Source organism: Herpailurus yagouaroundi, unplaced genomic scaffold (genome assembly GCF_014898765.1).
Source record: "Herpailurus yagouaroundi ecotype Mexico unplaced genomic scaffold, PumYag 189, whole genome shotgun sequence".
Taxonomy (NCBI): domain Eukaryota; kingdom Metazoa; phylum Chordata; class Mammalia; order Carnivora; family Felidae; genus Herpailurus; species Herpailurus yagouaroundi.
The window spans coordinates 3,872,166-3,894,899 of NW_024412420.1; the positions used below are offsets into that span (position 1 = coordinate 3,872,166).

At 39.1% G+C, this 22,734-nt stretch overlaps 1 long non-coding RNA gene across 1 annotated transcript in view; it reads right to left on the reverse strand.

The window, feature by feature from the left end:
* Positions 1–3,602: 3,602 nt before the first annotated feature.
* LOC121044730 (uncharacterized) overlaps positions 3,603–22,734 on the reverse strand; it is a 20,534-nt gene continuing 1,402 nt past the window's right edge. Inside the window, exons 2-3 of the long non-coding RNA XR_005797447.1 lie at positions 6,780–6,922; positions 3,603–4,103 (exon numbers count right to left, since the gene is read on the reverse strand). This is a non-coding gene — a long non-coding RNA (uncharacterized LOC121044730). The remainder of the gene's footprint in view (positions 4,104–6,779; positions 6,923–22,734) is intronic.

Sequence of the window (22,734 nt, forward strand, 5' to 3'; positions counted from 1 at the left end):
AGAGCATTGAAGACATATGGGACTAGACATTCAGGGCTAACTAGATGTTCAGATATGCTATAAATACCAGGCATAAGATGCTGGAAACAAGATAAAGATCTGAGAGCCCCATCTTAGGAAACTCTTAAAACACTGTAAATTTTCACTCTAGTTTAGAGGTTACATGATAGCAATCTTAAGAACACCACTTGGAGCATCATTCTGTTACTATTTATCCCCAACTCTGGGTGTTATCTCTTGGGCCTCAGTTCCTAAAGATGGTGGATGAGAGGTCTTATGGTACCTTCCAGCCCTAAGAGTTTATGATTCTGTGACTGTTTTCAGACTTGGAAAATCTGCCTTGCCCACATGGATTTAGTCACATTCTCCTTACACCAAACAGGAATGATCTGCCATTGTGGCAGCCAAATCTGGCACCAGAAAATGCCCACTGAAGACAAGTCCAAATGCAGTACCAAGCTTTCTGAGAAGCCTTTAGGAAATTTCATCATCAACTTTGCAGAAATCATGAAAGATTAAAATTAATGGGTCTTACCTGCCAAGTGCCTTGGCCTCTGGTGGCAGCCGGTGGAGTTATTCTGCTAGGAAGAACTGGTGTTTTATAGGTTCCACCAAGAATTTATTTCTGGGAAAGGCCAAGAAGGGAGATTTTGAGGGACTGAGATGGCTTGGAGGTTCAGCAGGAAACACCCTGTGACTCCAGGCAGATGCATGAGGAAACTGCAGGGATTGGTTGATGCAATATCACTGATTGGGTGGAAACAGAACCTCTTCTTCCCATTTTCAAGGTTAAATACTGGTCCTGCTGTAGTTGTGGAAGGCAAAACTCCAAATTCTGAGCACTCATGTCCCTCTTAAGCCCTTTATGGCATCTGAAAAACTCTTAAATTGGGAACAATTGAATGGCCTCTTCTCCACTCATTTATTCACTGCCTTTTGATCCCTCCCTTACCTTTCACCTGATTCTTTGTAGAAGGAGATAGATTTGTCCTGGATTTAAAGCAATAAAAAAAAAACTGACTTTTTTTTTTTTCTGTGAATACTGCCCCTTCTTTTGGCCACCAGAGAGGTCACAAGAACCCTGAACTTGTCAGGGTGGTAGGTTAAGTCCCCATTTCTGTCATTTATATGGCTCTGGGAAAGTCATTTCACCTTTTGGTATATCACATTCTCTAGTTAGAAAATTGATAGTTTAAATGATTACTAGGAGTCTGTAACTTCATGCCTTCTATAGGATGGCCATTAAAAAACACCAATATCTGGGAACTTACATGTAATATACCACCCCTACCTCAATGACTTTGAAATTTCAAGTTAACTCCACAAAGGAAGGAAACAGGAAGTTTCCTGAAATTTCAGGAAAATGAAATTTCATTGAAATGTATTTTACAGACAGATAAAAACATAAGCTCTTGGGTGCCTGAGTGGTTCAGTCGGTTAAGTGTTTGACTTCGGCTCAAGTCACAATCTCACAGTTTGTGAGTTTGAGCCTTGCATTGGGCTCTCTGCTGTCAGCACAGAGCCTGCTTCAGATCCTCTGCGCCCCCCTGACCCTCCCCCACTTTCTCTCTCTCTCTCTCTCTCTCTCTCTCTCAAAAATAAACACTTTTAAAAATTAAAAAAAACCCATATGCTCTTCATGAAATTATGCCTTGGGTTGAAAATACTCTGAGAGACTGTCAGAAATTCAACAACCATGTACCAAACCCCTGGGTTTACCTTCCAAAAAGTGATATCCCTTTTCTTCAGCTTATGGAAGGTAGTTAAAAGCTGCTTCTCTTGTGATTTGCCCAGGCAAATGAGCTGGGTATCCCAGAAAAAGGCAGCCGTCCAGGAAAGCAGAGTGAGGGACTTTAGGCTCTTGTTTTCTTTGAAAGACATTTCTGTTCCTCAGCCAAGCATTGTTTTTCTTTGTGTGACCATTCCTTGAACTTTGGAACATGCTTCTCCAGGCTCTCACCTCTGGGTTTCATGCTTTATGGGTTAACAGAGCTACATCATTAGATGAATCTGACCTAGTTGGTTTCAATTGATTTCAAGATGGAATTTCCTTCTAGAAGATCTATGAGATAACACCACTTTCCTATGTACAATATATAGTGAACTACTGGAGTCAGGGTAACAGCAAAAGGCAGGTCTGACTGTTCTTGGGTCTTGATCATGTTATAATAGGATGTGATATGTCCTAGGTCTGACCTTTTTGTAATGGGCAAGGATGGGGCAGTGTCTGCTCCAGACCAGTGTGGCCCTTGCTTTGTTCTTAGCGTGAAGTATACCTGGAGGCAGTCACAGCGGACATATAACTGACCTGTGGCTAATTTGTGTTTTCAGAACTTTGTTGACATGCAATGACATGTTATCATGGACTTATCTCAGTCTAGTTAAATCTGTTTAGTACAGTTATTTGTCTTCCAATTAGGGAATGACAAACTGGCCTGAGAAATGGAGACAGGAAGACAGAAAGTCCAGTAGAAGGCTAAAAAGGCCAATAGATTCTCATATAAGAGCACAGAGATTTCAAGATATTTTAGTAATAGAGCATCAGCAGCTGGGAGAACCCAATGAATATAAAGTCCATTCGACCTCAGACATGGTTGCTTTTTTCTATTGCCTTCCAAAATTAGAATTCTGAATGCTACACACAAAACCTTTGGCTGATCAAAGGGACACTCATGGTCAGTGCCAAAGTGGCCACTGTTTCTATGAGGTGATTGTAGCTCTCACCCTGTCCCATGGCCTCCCCACCATCTCCACCATTTCAGGTTCCATCTTCCTTGGAAGCATTGCCAGTCCCTTCCTCAGTTGTCTGTTTGCAGTGATCTCCCAGTGGCTTGGCTGCCATTCAGAGCTGGATAGTTTATTTTTTTCTTTCCTGGTTAAAATGCATTTCCCCTTCTTGTTTCCCAGAACACCAAACAAACAGACTTCTTGTCCCCAGCATGGCTCCATATACCAATGTTTGCCCTGTCTGGGCATTGTCCATTTGTTCTACCCCAGGGAAGGAAGGAACCTTAAGGAAGGTGCTCTGGCTTGAGCCATCCTGGCCTCTGGAGTGGGGTAGAGATGATTAAGCTTCTCTGAATCTGGTCTCTGGGCAGCACAGGCCCTTGAGAGGCATGGCACATTGCCAGGCAGAACCTTTCAGAGCAAGGAGGGATTTGCAGAAGATAAAAATGTCTGGGATAATTTGTGTGCCTCCCTCAACAGACAGGAAGGGGCTCCATTGTCTTTTCAAAGTATTTTGTAGTGGGAAGATTCGCCAAATGTTTGGTGGTTTCTGAGATTGGCATAACATAAGGATTCTGAGTGACAAACTTCCTATCAATGAGTTTTTCCAATTAGCTACAGTATGCTGGGAACTAAAGTGCTGGGTCTTGTTAAGGCCTCCCCAGGAACCTTGGTGGAGTGGGTAGAATGTTATCCCTTCCTTCTCTTCATTCAGTGAAAATCCTTTTTTTGGTCAAGACCATTCTCCCATTTCCCCCAATGTCCTGTCCTTCCTTCCTCTTATTCTCTGCCCTCTTGGATATTCATTGAGCACCTGGCCTTATGTGTGTCCTGTTTTGTTTTGTTTCTTACTCTCAATTCTTTCTCTTCTTAGCTTACATATTATAAATTTTTGTAAGTTTATTTCAAATGAAAAAGGCATCAGATCAGTTCTGTGCCTTGGGAGGGTAATGTAGGGATAGGACTGGAAGAAGCACAGACCTCAGAGTTCAGCCAAGACAATTTGGCCCCAAATAAATCCAGAAACAGTTGGGGTAGAGATGGGGAGATAAGCTAACTATCATATATGTCATGAATAAACTCAGGATTTTCAACAAAAGCAACCTTAAATTATTATTGTTATTATGTGAGGAGTCTAATGAGGTATACCTTGGGGGTAAATACACAAGAAAATATCATTCCAATAAAATTCCCGTTGCTCAAGCAAACCTGCATGTGCACATGCGAACACATAGATGAAACATTAAGCAATAAGTGGAAGAGCAAAGAGTGCTGGAGTAAGACTCAGAAAGTCAGGTCCTAGTCATAGCTTGCTTCACACGGGCTGTGTGACCTTGGGGAAGTCACTCTTTATTTGCAGGTCTCAGTTTCCTTATCTGAAAAGAGAAGTGGATCCACTAAATAAGTGTGATGCTTCCCCTAGGCTCTGATGTTTAGGATTCTGTCATCAGATCCAGTAGGTCCCAGTATCAGTCTGCCCCTGCCCCCTTGTACAATCCTGTGCAAGTCACATACCCTCACCTACCCTCTTTACACAAATAGGGGACCAGAATCCTATGTTATTCACTTTCAGGACCAGCTGAGATGGGGTTTTCTTTAGTTCTGGGGGACAACTGAAATAAAAGATGAGAGGAATCTTGTTGAGAAAGAGGAAGAAAAATTCTGCAGGGATGTGATCATTCTCTCAGTCACTCAAGTTGGAAACCAGGGAGTCTTCCTGGATGCTCTTACTACTTCTACTTTTCTCCTTCTATTCCTCCTCCTCCTTCCTCTCCCTTTTCTCCTCCTTTTTCTCCTCCTCCCCCCTCCTCCTTCTTCCCCTACTTCTCCTTTTTCTTTTCCTCCTCCTTCTTTTCTTTCTCTTTTTCTTCCTTCTGCCTCACATCTCAGTCACCAACTCCTATACAATTGTCCTCCATAAATCCCTTCCTATGTCTCCAAGCCCATCACACATCACCCCTCTACCCAAACTCTCCATTCCAGTCAAATTCACCTGCTCCTTTTTTCCAACATGCTAAGCACATCCTGCTCCTGTGCCTTTCCTTCTGCCATCCTCCATACCTGGCTTGTTCTCTCCCTTCTTTTGTAAGTCCAGTGTTCAGCTCAAGCCCTATCTTCTTTATGAAGCCTTCCCTATCTGCCAAGCTCCAGAGAGCACTGTCCATTGGTTTATTTTCTCTCCCTTTTGCTTTTCCTATTTATTATCTCTTTATGCATCTTTTCTGTTGCCAAAATCAGATTCTCAATATCTTAAGAGCTCTAAGTTATATTGGGTAATCAATAATATTTTTTTATTATAAAGATGATGACAGTGGTGTAAAAATCACTTGGCTTAACTTAGTCATTGAAGTCCAAGTTCTTGACTGTCAGTTCTAAAGCTGTTTCTAGAAACCATTTCCTAGACTGATTAAAATTCTGTGACTATTTAAGGTGTAGCTAGAGGAAATAATTTCTGGATTTTTCTCTTTTCTCCTTTACTTTCCCCAACTTAGAGCCCCACTGCCCATCCTAAGCTGCACAAAAATAGGGCCAAGTGATCATAAGGAACATCTGAATCTTGGTCCTTTTATAGTTGGGAGAAAAGAGTAGCTTAAATACCCTTCTCAAACTTAAGGTAGAACTTCAATGTCTATTTCCCAGATGGCTGAAGAATCTTTCAGAAGCAGCAGGACCCATGTGACCCCAGTCTTGTAAAGTTGCTTAGGTCTCTGTGCTGGACGGAGGCTGGAGTACTGAATGGACATCCCTGAGAAGGCCCCCTGCTCCCCTGCTGACTAGCCCACCACTGGTGGGTGGTGCATGCTGGGTGCCAAGATGTGTGCTTCCCAGACTTACTATAAGTGGATGAGTTCTCACTACTTCTTGATGGGGCTCCATCCAGATTTGGGGGTGTGCAAGAATAACATGCTCTGGAAGATTGTTGTGGAGGCTAGAATATGGTGAGGTGCTTCAGCTAACTCTATAATAGAATCCCTTCCACTCTGGTGGGAACCTGGGGAGGGCTAAGTGGTTATTTGCCTCTTATTCTTCTTGGGGTGCTAAGAAGGGACAGAGGCCCAGGGAGGGCAGTGAAAGAATGTTTACTATTCTGCCTTCTTGTTCTTCCCTTAAGAAATAAGAATTCTATATAATGTCCTTCTATTCTGCAAACAATAGGGCATGGGCAAGCTTTTGAAACATTGCCTCTGTGTACCTCTAACAAAAGAGTACTATGAGCGTGTATCCCTGGAAGAACCTGAGATTCTACAATTTCTTTAATATCTCACACTTTTTAATAGAACTTTTACTTCAGAACACTTTTGGATTTCCAATATTATTGCAGAGGTAGTACAGAGTTCCCTATACCCATATGCAGTTTCCACTGTGATTAACATCTTATGTCACTGCAGTACATTTATCTCAATTAATGTTACCTTATTATCAACTAAAAGTTTGATATCTCACATTTTAACTTTAAAAAGTTTTGCTTTCATGTCCCGCAGAAGTGATCTGTGTTTGTTTTTATATAAACATTTTAAATTTACTTACCATTGGGGCACCTGGGTGGCTCGGTTGGTTAAGTGTCCGACTTCGGCTCAGGTCATGATCTCACAGTTTGTGAGTTCAAGCCCCACGTCGGGCTCTGTGCAGACAGCTCAGAGCCTGCAGCCTGCTTCAGATTCAGTGTCTCCCTCTCTCTGCCCCTCCCCTGCTCATGCTCTGTCTCTCTCTGTCTCTCAACAATAAATAAACGTTAAAAAAAATTTAAATTTACTTACTATTTAGCTAAAGCAGACACCCCAGTATGAGGCACATTTAGCCTGTGTTCTGTGTTCGTTGGGCTATTCCTGCTCCCCTGGAGAGGTGTCCAGCTAGCTTGGGCAGAGAGGGAACTTGGAGTGGGGCCAGCAGATCTCACTGGATCCTAACAACCCTGCTCAGTAGCTGTCACTTGGTCACTTGATCTCTGAACCTTGGCTTCCTCCTCTGGCAAAAGGGAGCAGTAGCACCAGCATATGTCATAACCTGAGATTGTGTGTGCAGACACATAAAGCATGATTCACATGTCATACCTAGTTATCAAGAAGAGTTCTTAGTCATGGGGGGGGGGAGCAGCTACTGCAGCGTGCCCTTGTTCTTGAATCATCACGTTCCATGTTCTCATAGTCTCTTCTGGCTCTCAAGTTATAGTCCCAAGGAGGGTCCAAAGCTGAAACTAAGAAAGGAAACTGCTTAAATCCTATGTTCTCATTGCTGGGTTGCATGTCACAGATGTGAAAGAGGGAAATGGAAAAAAAAATTTTTTGGCTTCTGCTGCTGGACTTCCTGTTTGCCTTGGTGACTGTAGAACCCCCCTGTGGCCTACTTGGTGTCTGATGAGAAAGACAGAAGTAATGGGGACCATGGAGACCACCTTGTTCCCCAAGGGGCCAGCTCTCGGTTTTCCTTTTGAGGGGATGTGGATGTTCACAGCCTAGGGGATAGCAGCTGGCCCAGACAGGATTTCTGCTCTGGAACCCAGAACCCAGGCTAGCTGCTCCCATCTCTCAGAAGTCCCTGTGGACCACCTACTGCGCAGGTGGTGATGCTTGTCTCCTGGAAAGCAGCCTAGCAGGGTTTCCTAGCCTTACACTTCAAACCAATCTGCAGTGCTGATAGCAACCTGTGTTTTCTCTTTTCTCTTCTGGCTGCAGACCTTAGAAGGCCCACCTTCATCTAAATACCTGGGCCTCTGAGTAGATGGCCTCACTGTTACCCTCTCCTGTCCAAACCCTGGAACTTCCTCCTAAACTCTAGCCAAGTCCCTGGGGCACTGCTCCTCCTGATAGTTGAATTCAGTTCAGTACAAGCCAAATAATTATGCATTGAGCAATTGTTTGGTTATCTGAGGATACAAAGATAAATTGAATCTGGGTTCTTCCTCTTATAAAGCTCACTGGTTAGTGGAGCAGAAAGACATATAAAAAGATAATTGTTCATTTATTGAGCAAGTGCCTACTATGTGCTGGGCTTTTAAGTTCTGGGAATGCTTTGGAACTCAAGGTAGACATGATTTCTGCCTTCATGGAACTTAGAGTTGATAGTAATTTTTTTTAAATCACACTTTTAATTGTGCAACTTCAGCTGTATGAATAGTAGGAAATAAGGGTACATATGATCTGAATGCACATGGCAGGGGCCTAATATAGTTGAGGGTGAAGGAGGCTGCCCTGAGCAAGGGGAGGTGTGAGGCAAGTATGAAGGGAAGTGGGCTTAAGTTGGGAAGTAGAGGAATAGAAAGAAGATATCAGACAGAAGGGGCACACTGTATTTATGCTGACTGAGAACTTCTTGTGTGTTGGGAGGACACTAGCCCTGCAGCCCAGAAATACATCCCACTTGATCATGGTGAATAATTCTTTTACTGTACTGTTGGATTCGATTTGCTAATGTCTTTTTGAGAAATTTTGCATCTGTGTTTATCAGGGATATTGTCCTACAATTGTCTGCTTTTGGAATCAAGGTAATGCTGGCTTTGTAGAATGAGTTTGGAAGTTTTCCTTCTATTTCTATTTTTTGGGGAAGAGTTTGAGAAGAATAGGTATGAACTCTATTGGTTTTTTAAAATGTTTATTTATTTATTTTGAGAGAGCAAGAGAGAAAGAGCATGCAAGGGGCAGAGAGAGAGAGGGAGAGAGAGAGAGATTCCACACTTTGAGTTCAGAGCCCGATGCGAGGCTCAATCTCATGAACTGTGAGATCATGACCCGAGACGAAATCAAGAGTCGGACACTTAACTGACTGAGCCACCCAGGTGCCCCTTAACTCTTCTTTAAATGGCTTGTAGAATTCCCCTGGGAAGCCATCTGCCCCAGGACTCTTGTTTCTTGGGAGATTTTTAATTACTGATTCAATTTCTTTGCTGATTGTGTGTCCAAGCAGCTTTTTCTTATGGTGAGTTTACTTATTCACCATTCACTTGTATTTTCTATAAATATGGAGATACTCTAAAAAGTTGACCAAGATAAACATAATTGCATTGTCAGAATTCCAGCCATTTCTTTATTGTAGTTCACAGACTGAGAACCTGTGTTAACAGAGGTGTATTTTCTTATTTCTCTGTTCGCACACAGGCCAGTGTGAGGCTAAGCATGTCTCTTGTAAAATCTTACCCGGGGTTATAAGTTGCTAACACATTCCAATACCCTGAATTTTGCCCACTATCCTCCTGATGCAACAGCCTGCATGATATATGGTCCCTCTTTCAGGCTACATCAGTTTAATTCCTTGTTATTCAAAGTGTGGTCCAACATTGGCATCACCTGGGAGCTTGTTAGAAACGCAGACTCTCTAGGGGTGCCTGGGTGGCTCCGTTGGTTAAGCGCCCAACTTCAGCTCAGGTTGTGATCTCACAGTTTGTGGATTTGAGTCCCACACCAGGCTCTGTACTGACAGCTTAGAGTCTGGAGCCTGCTTCCGATTCTGTCTCTCTCTCTCTGCCCCTCCCCCTCTTGCTCTCTGCCTCTCTCTCTCTCTCTCTCTCTCAAAAATAAATAAACATTTAAAAAAAGAAAGAAAGAAATGCAGACTCTTGGGGCACCTGGGTGGCTCAGTCGGTTGAGTGTCTGACTTAGGCTCAGGTTATGATCTCAGGGTTCATGAGTCTGAGCCTTGCGTCGGGCTCTGTGCTGACATCTCAGAGCCTGGAGCCTACTTTGGGTTGTGTTTCTCCCTCTCTGCCCTTCCCCTCTTGCACTCTGCCTCTCTCTCTCTCTCAAAAATAAATAAACATTAAAGTAACCTTAAAAAAAAAAGGAAATGCAGACTCTTGGTCCCCACCCTAGACCTATTGAACTGGAATCATTTGAACGAGACCCCTAAATGATTTTTTTTTTTTTTGCCCATTAAATTTCAAGAGGCAGATAAACCAAGTATATCACAATCACCTAAAAAAGGATTGCTGACTTTCCAGCCCATGATCAACCCCTATCTCTTCAGTTCAGCCAATTCCATCAGGCTTATGATCTGTTTGTTCATTTAAACATTCCTACTTATTGCTACCAAATTCTGCATTACTTATCATGCATTTGCTGGGTCCAAGTCACCAAAAAGCCAACTCAAGTTGGCCTAATTAATAGGGAAATTTTTAAGTTGGATGCTAGATACACAAGTGGTCATTAATACTATTTGTTCCATATTTCTATTATTGTAACTTTTTTAAAATTGTGGTAAAATACACTTAACATAAAAGTTACCATTTTAATCATTTTAAGTGCACAGTTCAGTATCAAGTGTATTCACATCATTGTACAACCAACGTCTGTTCCACATTTTTGATCATCTAAAATACACATTAAAAAAAGAAAAAAATCTAACCAGAAGTCTAGAGATAAGGCGGAGTTCAGGATTGACTTAATTCAGTGGTTCTGGCTTCCTTTACTCTACAGTTCTCTTGGCTTTGCCTTCTCTAAGCTTCTAGCCATCCTTCCTTTGGAAGCAAGATGGCACACAACCACATTCACAGACAGGCAGAGAATCTCACAGAAGAGAGAGAATAGCTTTCCCAGTAATGTTGGCAAGTTTTTTCTCACATCTCATTGACCTGAATTGGATCACATGCTGGTTTCTTAATTGGCAAAGAGATTTTAAACCTCATCAGATTATTGCCTTAGAGAGGTCACTCTGGTTTCAGTATGGAGAAGAGTTGGATGGGGAAAGACTATAGATGGAGAGGTCAGGTGGGAACCTATTGCTGTCATCTAGGCAAGAGCTAGTGGTAACTTGAAATAAGATAGTGATTGGTTGTCCTGGAGGTGGGGAGCCAAAACAAATTCCAGAGATATTTATGCGGTAGATTAACCTGATTGAGACCTTAACTCTATCTTCTGTTGAAAGAATAAAAATACTTTCCCCTCAACCCTTCCTCAAGAAAGCAATTAAAGTTTTGTGTCCTGGTGGATTGCATTTTCCTTGCCTCCTGGGAAATTAATAAGTGTTTGTTTTACCTAAACAAGCAAATAAATTAACCCCCCCACCACCACCACTGCCAACAACAACAACAACAACATAACTGACAAACGTAGCTCACAAAGGTTAGGGAGCTCTGTCGAGGTACTCAGGGGAGGAGGGAAAGTAGAAAGGAGACAGCTTGGTTTCTGAAGGCTGAAGGGATGGAGGGATTGCTAGTTATGTTGGAGATGCAGGGCCAAGAAACAGGGAACTTTAGCTCCTTTTCAGCTTTCCTAGATGGGGCAGGACCTCTAATGGGGTGGCACATGGATATCTGTGGCTAATCCCTAAGGCTGGGGTCCCAGGGGACTGAGTTAGTCATGAGGAAGATGGACATGATGATCAGAAAGTAGCTGCTCCTCGGAGAGTGCAGACCATGACCATCCCAGTAATGACCATGATGGAGTGAATGTCTTTCCAAGGCAGGGGGACACTACTCCAGGGAGTGGAAAAGGCTGCTAATATTGACTGACACTGGATTTCCATCAGCTTTGCTGAGTGGAAGCTTGGAACCAGATCTAATTTAACAATGTATACTATTATAATTGTTCACATAATACAGTTGAGAATAAATACAATGCATACCCATGCTCCATCACCCAGATTTGCATTGTTTCCTCTGCTTGGAATGCTTATTCTCCAGATATCCATGTGGCTTGCTCCGTCACCATATTCAGGTATTTACTTGAATATCACAGTTCCAGTGAGTGTTTTCCTGATTTCCCTTAAAAAACATTTCAAACTCCTCCCACAATTCTTATCATCCTTCCTTGCTTTATTTTTCTTCACGGAACTGACCACTATATATTGTACCATGTTTTACTTTTTTGTTTACTTTCTATCTACCTGGACCATAATGTAGATTCCATGAGGTCAGAGACTGTACATCCCCAGGGCTTAACACAGTGCCCCACACATAGAGACTAGCAATAAATATTTGTTAAATGAATAAATGAAGTGAATTAATTGATGAATGGTGGAACAAACTCATAACCACCACATCTTGGGCTTGGACAGAATTGCTGAGAATCCTTACTCAAAGTAATTTGCATCACCATCTACTTTCAATCCCAATAACTGTAGCCAAACAATTTTTTTTTGAGAGAATAGTCAAAACTTTGAATCAAACTTATTGTGTAGATATGAATATAGACTGTCAAAAGGTCGTTTCTGATTTGGGAAAAGTCAGTAGACTTTAGCAAGATTAAACTTGAAAGAGTCCTGCAACCGGCAGAAAGTTCTGCCACTTATTGGAATTTATTGAAAACTTTACTTTCTTTGTATTTCCAGGAGGAAATACAAGAAAGGGAGGAGCGTGAAAGGTGAATTTTAAAGTCTCTGTATTTCTAAAACTTGAAGCATCTTGGAGGGGGAGGGACCATAGAAGCCAATATCACCAGAGTCCTACTATTTAGAACACTCCTACTGATAGGAGTGAACAGTCACTGAAGACCTGGGCTAACCTGTTGGGACACACTGTAGGGAAAATGAGGCTGCTCAAGATAAAAGCAGTTAATTACCAGAAACTGAGTATATTTCTTGTGAAAAGGCATTTGAGATCTGACTGGGGCATATGAGTGAACTGATTCAGAAACTGAGCTTATAGGGGTGCCTGGGTGGCTCAGTTGGTTATGCATCCAACTTTAGCTCAGGTCATGATCTCATTGTTCATGAGTTCAAGTCCCACATTGGCTGTCTGCTCTCAGCACAGAGCCTGCTTTGGGTCCTCTGTCTCCCTCCCTCTCTGCCCCTCTCCCACTTGTGTTTCTCTCTCTCTCTTTCTCTCTCCTCTATCTCTCTTTCTCTCAAAAATAAAACATTTTTAAAAAGAAGAAGCTGAACTTCTGGGTACCACTGACGTATTTTCTTCTCCTACCAACTCTGGTAATGTCAGTGTGGAAATACCCATGTAGTCTTACCTATTCCACCTGTTGGTACACTGCCTGGGTGGGGATGCCCTGAGCAAGTTGCCCTGGGTTTAGTGCCACTGCCATACCAGTGTTTCCTAGGATCACATCCCTCAAATATACTTGTAACAGATGCTGTTGGTGCCCTGCCCAGGTCCACTTGATTAGCTGCTGAGCATGTTGGCTGTCAACAGCTAATACATGCACATGTCTCAGGATTGCTCTTGGGTGATGGGTGCTCCCTAGCCTAGAGCTGCCTAAGAGGTTCTATTCTGCTTCTTTCAGGGAGTCAATCAATTCTCCAATGAACCCTGATTGCTTTGTAATGGAGTGGTATGGTAGTTAGAAACCAAGGTTAGGGTATGGGAGGGCTTATTTCTACTGGGGAGTCATTACGTCTAGGCTCTCTCAGTGGACAGAGCTAAGAATGCTATGTATGGATGCCAACTCATGCATACATATGTACCTACATTCATTTCTGACCCAGTTTTTATACATATTTTTACATACTCATGAGTTTTTATTGCTAACTCCAACTCTAATTCAGCACCACAGGGTTCATTCTTGCCTTCACCCTTCCCCTTATTTGTAATTTCTATCTCAGGCAGGGAGAAATATGTTTCTCATTATTTACAATATATTTACTTATTAGTTCAAACTTAGTATACACATAAATTAGTTTCAGAATTGCTAACACACACCCCCCCTGAGAAAGAAATTTACCAACTAGAGTACAGCATTTGTGTACAGTTCTTTTTACTTTAGCCTTGGGTTTCCAATCAAAATACTGTTTTCTGAGGTTATTTAGGTTGGCTGTCTTTTCCTTCAGTGTGGTTAAGTGAATAACTTATAACACAATTCAATTTCTTTGTCATACTCTGCATTACAGTTTAGGTACCTGTCACAATCTGGTAAAGAGTTTACATACAATAAAATGCACTCATTGTCACACATGGTTCTATAGGTTTTAATAGTTCCATTACTTCTCAAATTCCCTCCACTGCCCCTTTATGCTCAATGTTTTTCCAACCCCAACTCCAGGCAACCACAGATCTGTGTTCCATCTTTACAGTTTTTATTTTTTTTTAGAATGTCATATAAAAGAAACCACACAGAATATATCACTTTGTGTCCAGCTTCCTTCACTTAGCCTAATGACTTTCGAAGATTCATCCATGTAGTTTTATGTATCAGTAGTTACTTTGTTTTTAATGTGTAATATTCCGTTGTATAAATACTATACAATTTATTTAAATATACACATGCTGGTGGACATCTGGGCTGTTTCCCATTTTTACTATTAGGAATAAAGTTGCTATGCATATTCACATATAAATCTTTGTGTGGACATATGTTGACATTGCTTTTGAGTAAATAATTAGGAATGGGATTGCTGGATCATATGGTAGGTAAATGTTTCCCTTTGTAAGAAATGTCTAGTTTTTCCAAAATGTCTATACTATTTTGCGTTCTGACCAGCAATATTGTGAGTTCTAGTTGCTCCACATCCTTACCAGAATTTGTTATTTTCTACTCATTAAACTTTAGCATTCTAATAGGTAGAATAAATGTGCAGTAATGTCTTGTCTTGGTTTTAAAATGCATTTCCTTGATAACTAATGATGTTGAACATCTCTTCATGGACATATTGCCATTCATGTATCTTCACTGGTGAAATATCTGTTCAAATATTTTGGCCATTAAAATATAAGATTGTCCTATGATAACTGGGCTGTGAGAGTACTTTATTTTTCTGGATATGTCCTTTATCACATATGCAATTACAATTTTTTTCCAATATGTTTCTCATCTTTTTGTTTTCTTAACAAGTGTTTTCTAAGAACGGCTTTTCATTTTGATAAAGACCAATTCATTAGCTTTTTTCTTTTGTAGTTTGTACATCTTGGGTCTTAACTAAAAAATATTTTTACCTGTCAACTATAATTTTTTTAAAAAGAGAGATACAATAAAAAGATGTTAAGAAAAAAATTTTACCCAACTCAGGATCTCACAGATTTTCTCTTGTGTTTTTGTCTACAAGTTTTGTAGTTGTAGCTCTTACTTCAGGTCTATGATCCATGTTGCTTTAACTTGTTAAATTCTATGAGGTAAGGAATTGATTTTGTTTTGTTTTGGGTTTTTTTTTTTTTTTTGCATATAGATATCCAGTTGTTCTGCATTGTTTATTGAAAATATTGTTTTTCTCCATAGAATTACTTTGGGACCTTTGTCAAAAATCTAAAACCTATTGATTGTAGGGGCACCTGGGTGGCTCAGTTGGTTGAGCAACCAACTTTGGCTTAGGTCATGATCTCATAGTTTGTGAGTTTGAGCCCCGTGTTGGGCTCTGTGCTGACAGCTTGGAGCCTGGAGCCTGCTTCGATTCTGTGTCTCCCCCTCTCTCTGTCCCTCCCCTGCTCATGCTCTGTCTCTCTCTCTCTGTCTCTCTCTATACAATAAATAAACATTAAAAAAGTTTAAAATCTATTGATTGTATATGTATGGATCTATTTTGGACTCTATCCTGTCCCATTGGATCCATATGTCTACCTTTATGACAATGGGACACTGTAGTAATTACTGTATTTTTATATTGTCTACAAACCAAATATTGTAAGCTCTCAACTGTTTTTCCTTGTCAAATTGTTTTTGGCTAAGCTTTTGCATTTCCATGTAAATTTTAGAATCAGTTTGTCAATTCTCCAAAAATCCTGGTAGGATTTTTATTGAGACTTAGATCATTTTGGGGAGAGGATTTTTTTGAGAGAGAGAGAGAGAAAGCGTGAGTGAGCATGAGTGGGGAAGGGGCAGAGAGAGAGAGGGAGAGAGAAACTTTCAAGCAGACTCCATGCTGTCGGTGAAGAGCCCCACTTGGGGTTTGATCTCACAAACCATGAGATCATGACCTGAGCTGAAGTCAAGAGTTGGATGCTTAATCAACTGAGCCACCCAGGTGCCCCAGGAGACTATCTTAATATTAATTTTTCCAATCCATAAACCTGTTACCTCATTTAATATACTAGGTCTTTATTTTATCTTACCAATATTTTGAAGTTTTATAAGTCTTGCACATGTTTTGTTAATTTTTCTGTTTCTTTTTTTTATGTTATTGCAGATGGCTTTAATATTTACAATTCAATTTCAAATTGTTCCTAGTATATGGAAATGCAATTGATTTTTGTATATTGACCTTATATTCTGTGACTTTGCTAACCTTGTTAGTTCCAGTGGTATTTTTGTAGATTACTTAGGATTGTTTACATACATGATCATGTTGTGTATAGTTGGTGAAAGCAAATATTCTTCTTGGTTTCCAGTTTTAGGGATAGTGTTCAGTATTTCACCACTAAGTATGATGTTAGCTGCTTTTTGTGTGAACGTATGTTTTTAATTCTCCAAGGTAAATATATAAGAGTAGAATTGCTGCATTATATGCTAACTTTATTTTTAAGCTTTTGAGGAAATGCCAGACTGAATTTCAAAGCAGCTGCATCGATTTGTATTCCCTCCAACAGTGTATGAGAGTTCCAATTTCTTGACATCATCACCAACACTTATTATCTATCCTTTTATTATAACCATCCTAGTGGGAGTGAAGTGTATATCACTGTGGTTTTACTTTGCACTTTCTTAATAATCAGTGATGTTGAACATCTTTTCATGTACTCTTTGATCATTTGTATATCTTCTTTGGAGAAATGTATGCTCAAATCCTTTGTTCATATTTTTACTTGAATTATGTATCTTTTTATTATTGATTTGTAGGACTTCTTTGTATATTCTAGATACAGGTACCTTGTCAGATACATTATTTGAAACTATTTTCTCTCATTTTATGAGTTGTATTTTCATTTTCTTAATATTTCATTGTCCTTTGAAGTGCAGAAATTTTGAATTTTGATGATGTCCAATTTATTTTTTTAAATCATTTCTATTTTAGGTGTCATATCTAAGAAGGCTTTGCCTACTGTAGTCATAAAGATTTATGCCTGTTTTCTTCTAAAAGTGTTATAGTTTAACTCTTACATTTATGTCTTTGATCTATTTTGAATCTTTTATAAATGCCCTGAGGTAGGAATCTAACTTCATTCTTTTGCATGTGCATATCCAATTGTCTTGGCACCATTTATTGAAAAGACTACTCTTTGCCGTTAAATTGTCTTGGCATAGTTGTCAAAAATCAATTGACCCAAAAGGTAAAGGTTTATTTCTGGAGTCTCATTTTATTCCATCAATCTATATGTTTATCTTCATGTCAGTACCACACCATCTTCCTTTAGCTTTGTAAATTTTGAAATCAGAAAGTGTGAGTCCTCCAGCTTTAAGTATCCATATAAATTTTATTTATTTTATTTAAATATTTTCTAAATGTTTATTTATTGTTTTTTCTTTTTTCTTTATTTTATTTTATTATTATTATTTTTTTGTTTATTTATTTTTGAGAGAGAAACAGCATGAGCAGAGGAAGGGCAGAGAGAGAAAGGGAGACACAGAATCTGAAACAGGCTCCAGGCTCTGAGCTGTCAGCACAGAGCCCAACATGGGGCTTGAACCCACAAGCCATGAGATCATGACCTGAGCTGAAGTCAGGTGCTTAACTGACAAAGCCACCCAGGTGCCCCAGAGTATCCATATAAATTTTAAAATAAGCTTGTCACTTTCTGGAAAAAAAAGTGAAGCTGGGATTTGGGTATGGATCATGTTGAATCTGTACATCAGTTTAAGAAGAATTGTCATTTTTTTAAATTTCGTTTTATTTTTTATTTGAGAGAGAGAACAAGAGCAGAAAAGAGGGGCAAAGGGAGGGAGGAAGGGGGAGAGAGAGAGAGAGGGAGGGGGGAGAGAGAGAGAGAGAGAGAGAGAGAGAGAGAGAGAGAGAGAGAGAGAATCTCAAGCAGGCTCCATGCTGTCAGTGAAGAGGCCCCTCAGGGTTTGATCTCACGAACAATGAGGTCATGACCTGAGCTGAAATCAAGAGTTGGATGCTCCAACTGAGCCACCCAGGCTCCCCAGAAGTATTGTCATCTTAACAGTATTAAGTCTTAGGATATCTTCCATTTATTTCTTTTTTCATTTTTTGCAATGATATTTTGAAGTTTGCAGTGTTTAAAGTCTTGTGCTTCTTTTAATACATTTATTCCTACATATTTTGTTTTCTGTGATGCCATTGTAAGTGGAATGTTTAATTTAATTTTCAGATTGTGCATTGCTAGTGTATAGAAATATAATTGAATTTTTATATTGAGCTTATATTCTACAATCTTTTTTTTTTAATTTTTTTTCAATGTTTATTTATTTTTGGGACAGAGAGAGACAGAGCATGAACGGGGGAGGGGCAGAGAGAGAGGGAGACACAGAATCGGAAACAGGCTCCAGGCTCTGAGCCATCAGCCCAGAGCCTGACGCGGGGCTCGAACTCACGGACCGCGAGATCGTGACCTGGCTGAAGTCGGACGCTTAACCGACTGCGCCACCCAGGCGCCCCGAGCTTATATTCTACAATCTTGATGAACTCATTGATTAGTTCTGATAGTTATTTTGTGAATTTCTTAAGATTTCCTGTAAATATGATCATGTCTTCAAATAGTTTTACTCCTTCTTTCCCAATCTGGATGCTTTTTATTTATTTTTCTTGCTTAAATGCCCTGGCTAGACCCTCAAGAACAATGTTGAATAGAAATGATGAGAGACATCCTTATCTTGTTCCAAATGTTGTAGTGTTTCATTATCGATCATGTTAGGTATGGTTGGTTTTTTGGTTTTGCTTTTGTTTTAGGTGTCCTTTATCAGGTTGAGGGAGTTTCCTTATATTCCTAATTTGTTGAGTGTTTTTCCCATGAGAGTGTTGGATTTTGTCAAAAGCTTTTCCTGCAACTATTGAGATGACCATATGGTTTTATCCTTTCTCCTATTAATATGGTGTATCACACCGATTGATTTTTATATGTTGAGTCTTACATTCCTGGGATAAATCCTACTTGGTCATGAGGTATTAGCCATTTTATATATTGCTAGATTCACATTACTAGTAGTTTTTGAGGGTTTTTGGATCTATATTTATAAGGGATATTGGTATACATTTTTCTTTCCCTGTTGTGTTTTTTGTCTGGTTGTTATCTTGGTAATACTGGCTTCATGGAGTGAATTGAGAAGTGTTCCCTTTTCTGTTTCTTGGAACAGTTTGTGAAGGATTGGCATTAATTATTTAAATGTTTGGAAGAATTCACCAACAAAGTTATGTGGCCCGAGTTTTCCTTTCATGGGAAGATTTTTTAAATTAGGAATGCAATTTATTTGTTATAGGTCTATTCAGAGTTTTAATTGATTCTTTGGTCATATTTGGTAGGTTTTTTTCCTTTCTAGGAATTTGTCCATTTCATTGAGGTTATTGGCATACAATTATTCATAGTAATCTCTTATAATCCTTTTTATTTCTGTAAGGTCTGTAGTAATGCCCCTATTTAATTCTTGAATTTAGGAATTATGTCTTCTTGATGGATTGACCTTTTTATGATCATAAAATATCCTTTGTCTTGATAAAAATTTTTGTCTAAAGGTTTATTTTGTCTGATATTACTAGTAGAGTCATTCTCTCTCTATTTTGGTTACTGTTTGCTTGGTATACCTTCTCCCATCCATTTACTTTCAACCTATTTCTCTTTGAAACAAAAGTTTGTCTATTGTAGACAGCATATAGTTGGATCATGTTTTTCCAAATCATTCTGCTAATCTCTGCTTTTTGATTGGTGTGTGTAATCCATTCACATTTAATATAGTTATTGATAAGGTAAGGATTTACATCTGCCATTTTTTAAATTTGTTTTCTATATGTATTCTTTTTGTTCTTCTGATCCTTTATTACTGCCCTATTTTGTGTTAGATATTTTCTAGTGTACCATTTAAGTTCCATTACTGTCTTTTTTACTATGTTAAAAAATTTTTGGAGTTATTTTCTCAGTGATTTCTCTAGGGATTATAATTAATATATTAATTAATTAATTAATTTAATGTTATTTATTTTTGAGAGAGACGGAGTGTGAGTGGAGGAGGGGCAGAGAGAGAGAGAGACACAGAATCTAAAGCAGGTTCCAGGCTCCATGCTGTCAGCACAGAGCCCAATGCAGGGCTCAAACCTACAAACCATGAGATCATGACCTGAGCCAAAGTTAGATGCTTAACCAGCCACCCAGGTGCCCCTATAATTAATATCTTAACTTATAACAACCCAGTTTAGATTAATTTCATTATTATTTCAATAACATACAAAAGTTTTGCTCCTGTATATCTCTGTTCCCTTCCTCTTCCTTTATTGTCCTACAAATTACATCTTTATTCCTGATAAGTTCATCAACACAGTTTTAAATTCTTCCTTTATGCAATTGTCTTTCAAATCTGATAGAAGGAAAAAAGATAGTACAAGAAAAAAAGTGTACTTTTTTTCAGCTTTATTGAGAAATAATTGGCATACATCACTGTATAAGTTTAAGGTATAAAGCATGGTGGTTTGATTTACATATATTGTGAAATGATTACCACAACAGGTTTAGTTAACATCCATCATCTCATATAGATACAATAAAAGGAAAGAAAAAGAAATTTTATTTTGTGATGAGAACTCTTAGGATTTACTCTCCTAACAACTTCCCTATATAATATATAGCAGTGTTAACTATAGTCATCATGACATACATTACATCCCTAGTACTTACTCTTCTTATAACTGGAAGTTTGTCATTTGTCCACCTTCCTGCAAGGTGGATTAATTAATTAATTAATTAACTTACTTACTTACTTATGAGAGAGAGAGAGCGCGTCAGGAGAGGGGCAGAGGGGCAGAAGAGGGAGAGACAGAAAGAGAGAGAGAGAGAGAATCTTAAGGTCTTTCCTAATTTCCAATATGACTTCTTTCTTGAAAAATTATTTAGAAGTTAAATATCAAATACTGGAATTTTCTGGATCTCTTTCTGCTTTTGATTCTATTTTGGTCTTGGAATGTATTTCGTATGATTTCAATCTTTTAAAATTTACTAGGACTTGTTTTATAGCCCAGAAATGGTCTTAGTCAATGTTCCATGTGCATTTGAAAAGAATATACATTCTGCTGTAGACTGAAATGTTCTACAAATGTCAATTAAGTCAAATTGGTTGATGATGTTGTTTAGGCCTTCTATAAGCTTACTGATTTTCTCCCCACATATTTTATCATCTACTAAGAAAATATGTTATACCTCTAACTGTAATTGTGGATTTTCCTATTTCTCCTTTCATTTCTATTAATTTCTTGCTTTATGTACTTTGAAGTTCTGTTATTAAGTATATAAACATTTAGGTTTATGTCTTCTTGATGAATTGCATTTATCAATATATAATTAAATTTATAAAATACACCTCTTTATCTCTGCTAATATTCCTCATTTTTAAGTCTATTTGCCTGTTACTAATATAGCCATTCCAGCTTTCTTTTAATATTTGTACGGTATATCTTTTTCCATCCTTTAACTTTTAAACTATCTTTTTATTTAAAGTGGGTTCCTTATAGGCAGCATATAGTTGGATTTTACTTTTTATCTAATCTGACAATCTCTGATTTATAATTGGCATGTTTAGGGGCACCTGGGTGGCTCAGAAGGTTGAGTGTCCAATTTCGGCTCAGGTCATGATCTCATGGTTCATGAGTTTGAGCCCTGCGTTGGGCTCTGTGCTGACAGCTCAGAGCCTGGAGCCTGCTTTGGATTCTGTGTCTCCCTCTCTCTCTCTCTGCCCATCCCCTGCTCATGCTCTGTCTCTCTTAAAAATAAAATAAACATTAAAAAAATTTTATAATTGGCATGTCTACATTTTATGGCCTCTTCCTCCATCTTCAAAGTTGGAGAAAAAGAGAATAAAGCAGAAATCAATCCTATTATGCCTCCTAAGGTTGTTTCATTCAGGAGGATCTCTTCCTGGGACTGGTGAGTTTGAGGGGTATTTATTAGGCACACAGCATGGACACTGGGGGACCGAGACAAGTTTTTGAAGAACTATAACAATGTTCTTCTTTTCATGCTTTCCTAAAGTCTTATTAAGTAAGGAGTAAGGAGAGCCCAAGTAAGCTATAAAGTACAAGTTGGGGAGGGGAAAGGGACAGTGTTGGACTGTTCTGATGTGGCTCACTGGTTTTGTAATGAAAAAATTAGGGAAGGGGTTGGGGGCAGGAGTAGATATAAGGAAACAGCACAATTCAAAGGAGAGCCCAAACTCCGTGCTGAAGGCTCAGAGCCTGCAGCCTGCTTTGGATTCTGTGTCTCCCTCTCTCTCTGCCTCTCTCTCTCAAAAATAAACATTAAAAAAAATCAAAATGCAAAGAAAAGCCCACAGACTGGAGTCAGAACACCTTTAACATAAGCCCAGGTTCTGTGCTTCCTTGTCATAAGAATGTGAGAAATTTAATTAATGTCTTGGTTTATAAATATGTGATATGAAGGCAATAATATTTGCCCTTCATGATGGTTTGTACAAATGCTTTCTAAACCAGTTTCTCCACATGATGGTGTTATTTTAGGGAGAACACAGTAAATGTCAACTCTGAGCCATCCAGATGAGAGTGGTAGGGTTGCTGGTGATGGTTCAAGAGATTTTGTCCTTTATCCGATACAATCCAAACTTTTGACTCTTAACAAGATGTCAGCATATATGTGTAGTGGGAAGCACACCATTCTTGATATCACACTACAAACTCCTTTCAGAATCTGATAAAAGCCATGAACTTGTTCCAGAAAATGCATGCCACAAAATTCTAGGGAAAGACTTAATAGACCCATTGAGCCTCAGTCATAAACCCCAGGTTTAAGAATCCTGATATATAGATACCAGTAAACAAAGAGAAAATACAAAAATCTGGTTTACCAGTAAAAAAATAATTCATTTATAGTTACTTATACAAATAACTTATGTTTCCATACCAGGTGGTACAGTTCCTATTTTGCTTATAATTATGTCAGATTGACTTGGCTATAAGTTTGATTTGGTTACAAACTAAACTTTTTTTTTTTTAACGTTTGTTTTTGAGAGAGAGAGCGTGCGCACAGGCAGGGCAGGAGGCAGACACACACACACACACACACACACACACACACACACACACACACACACA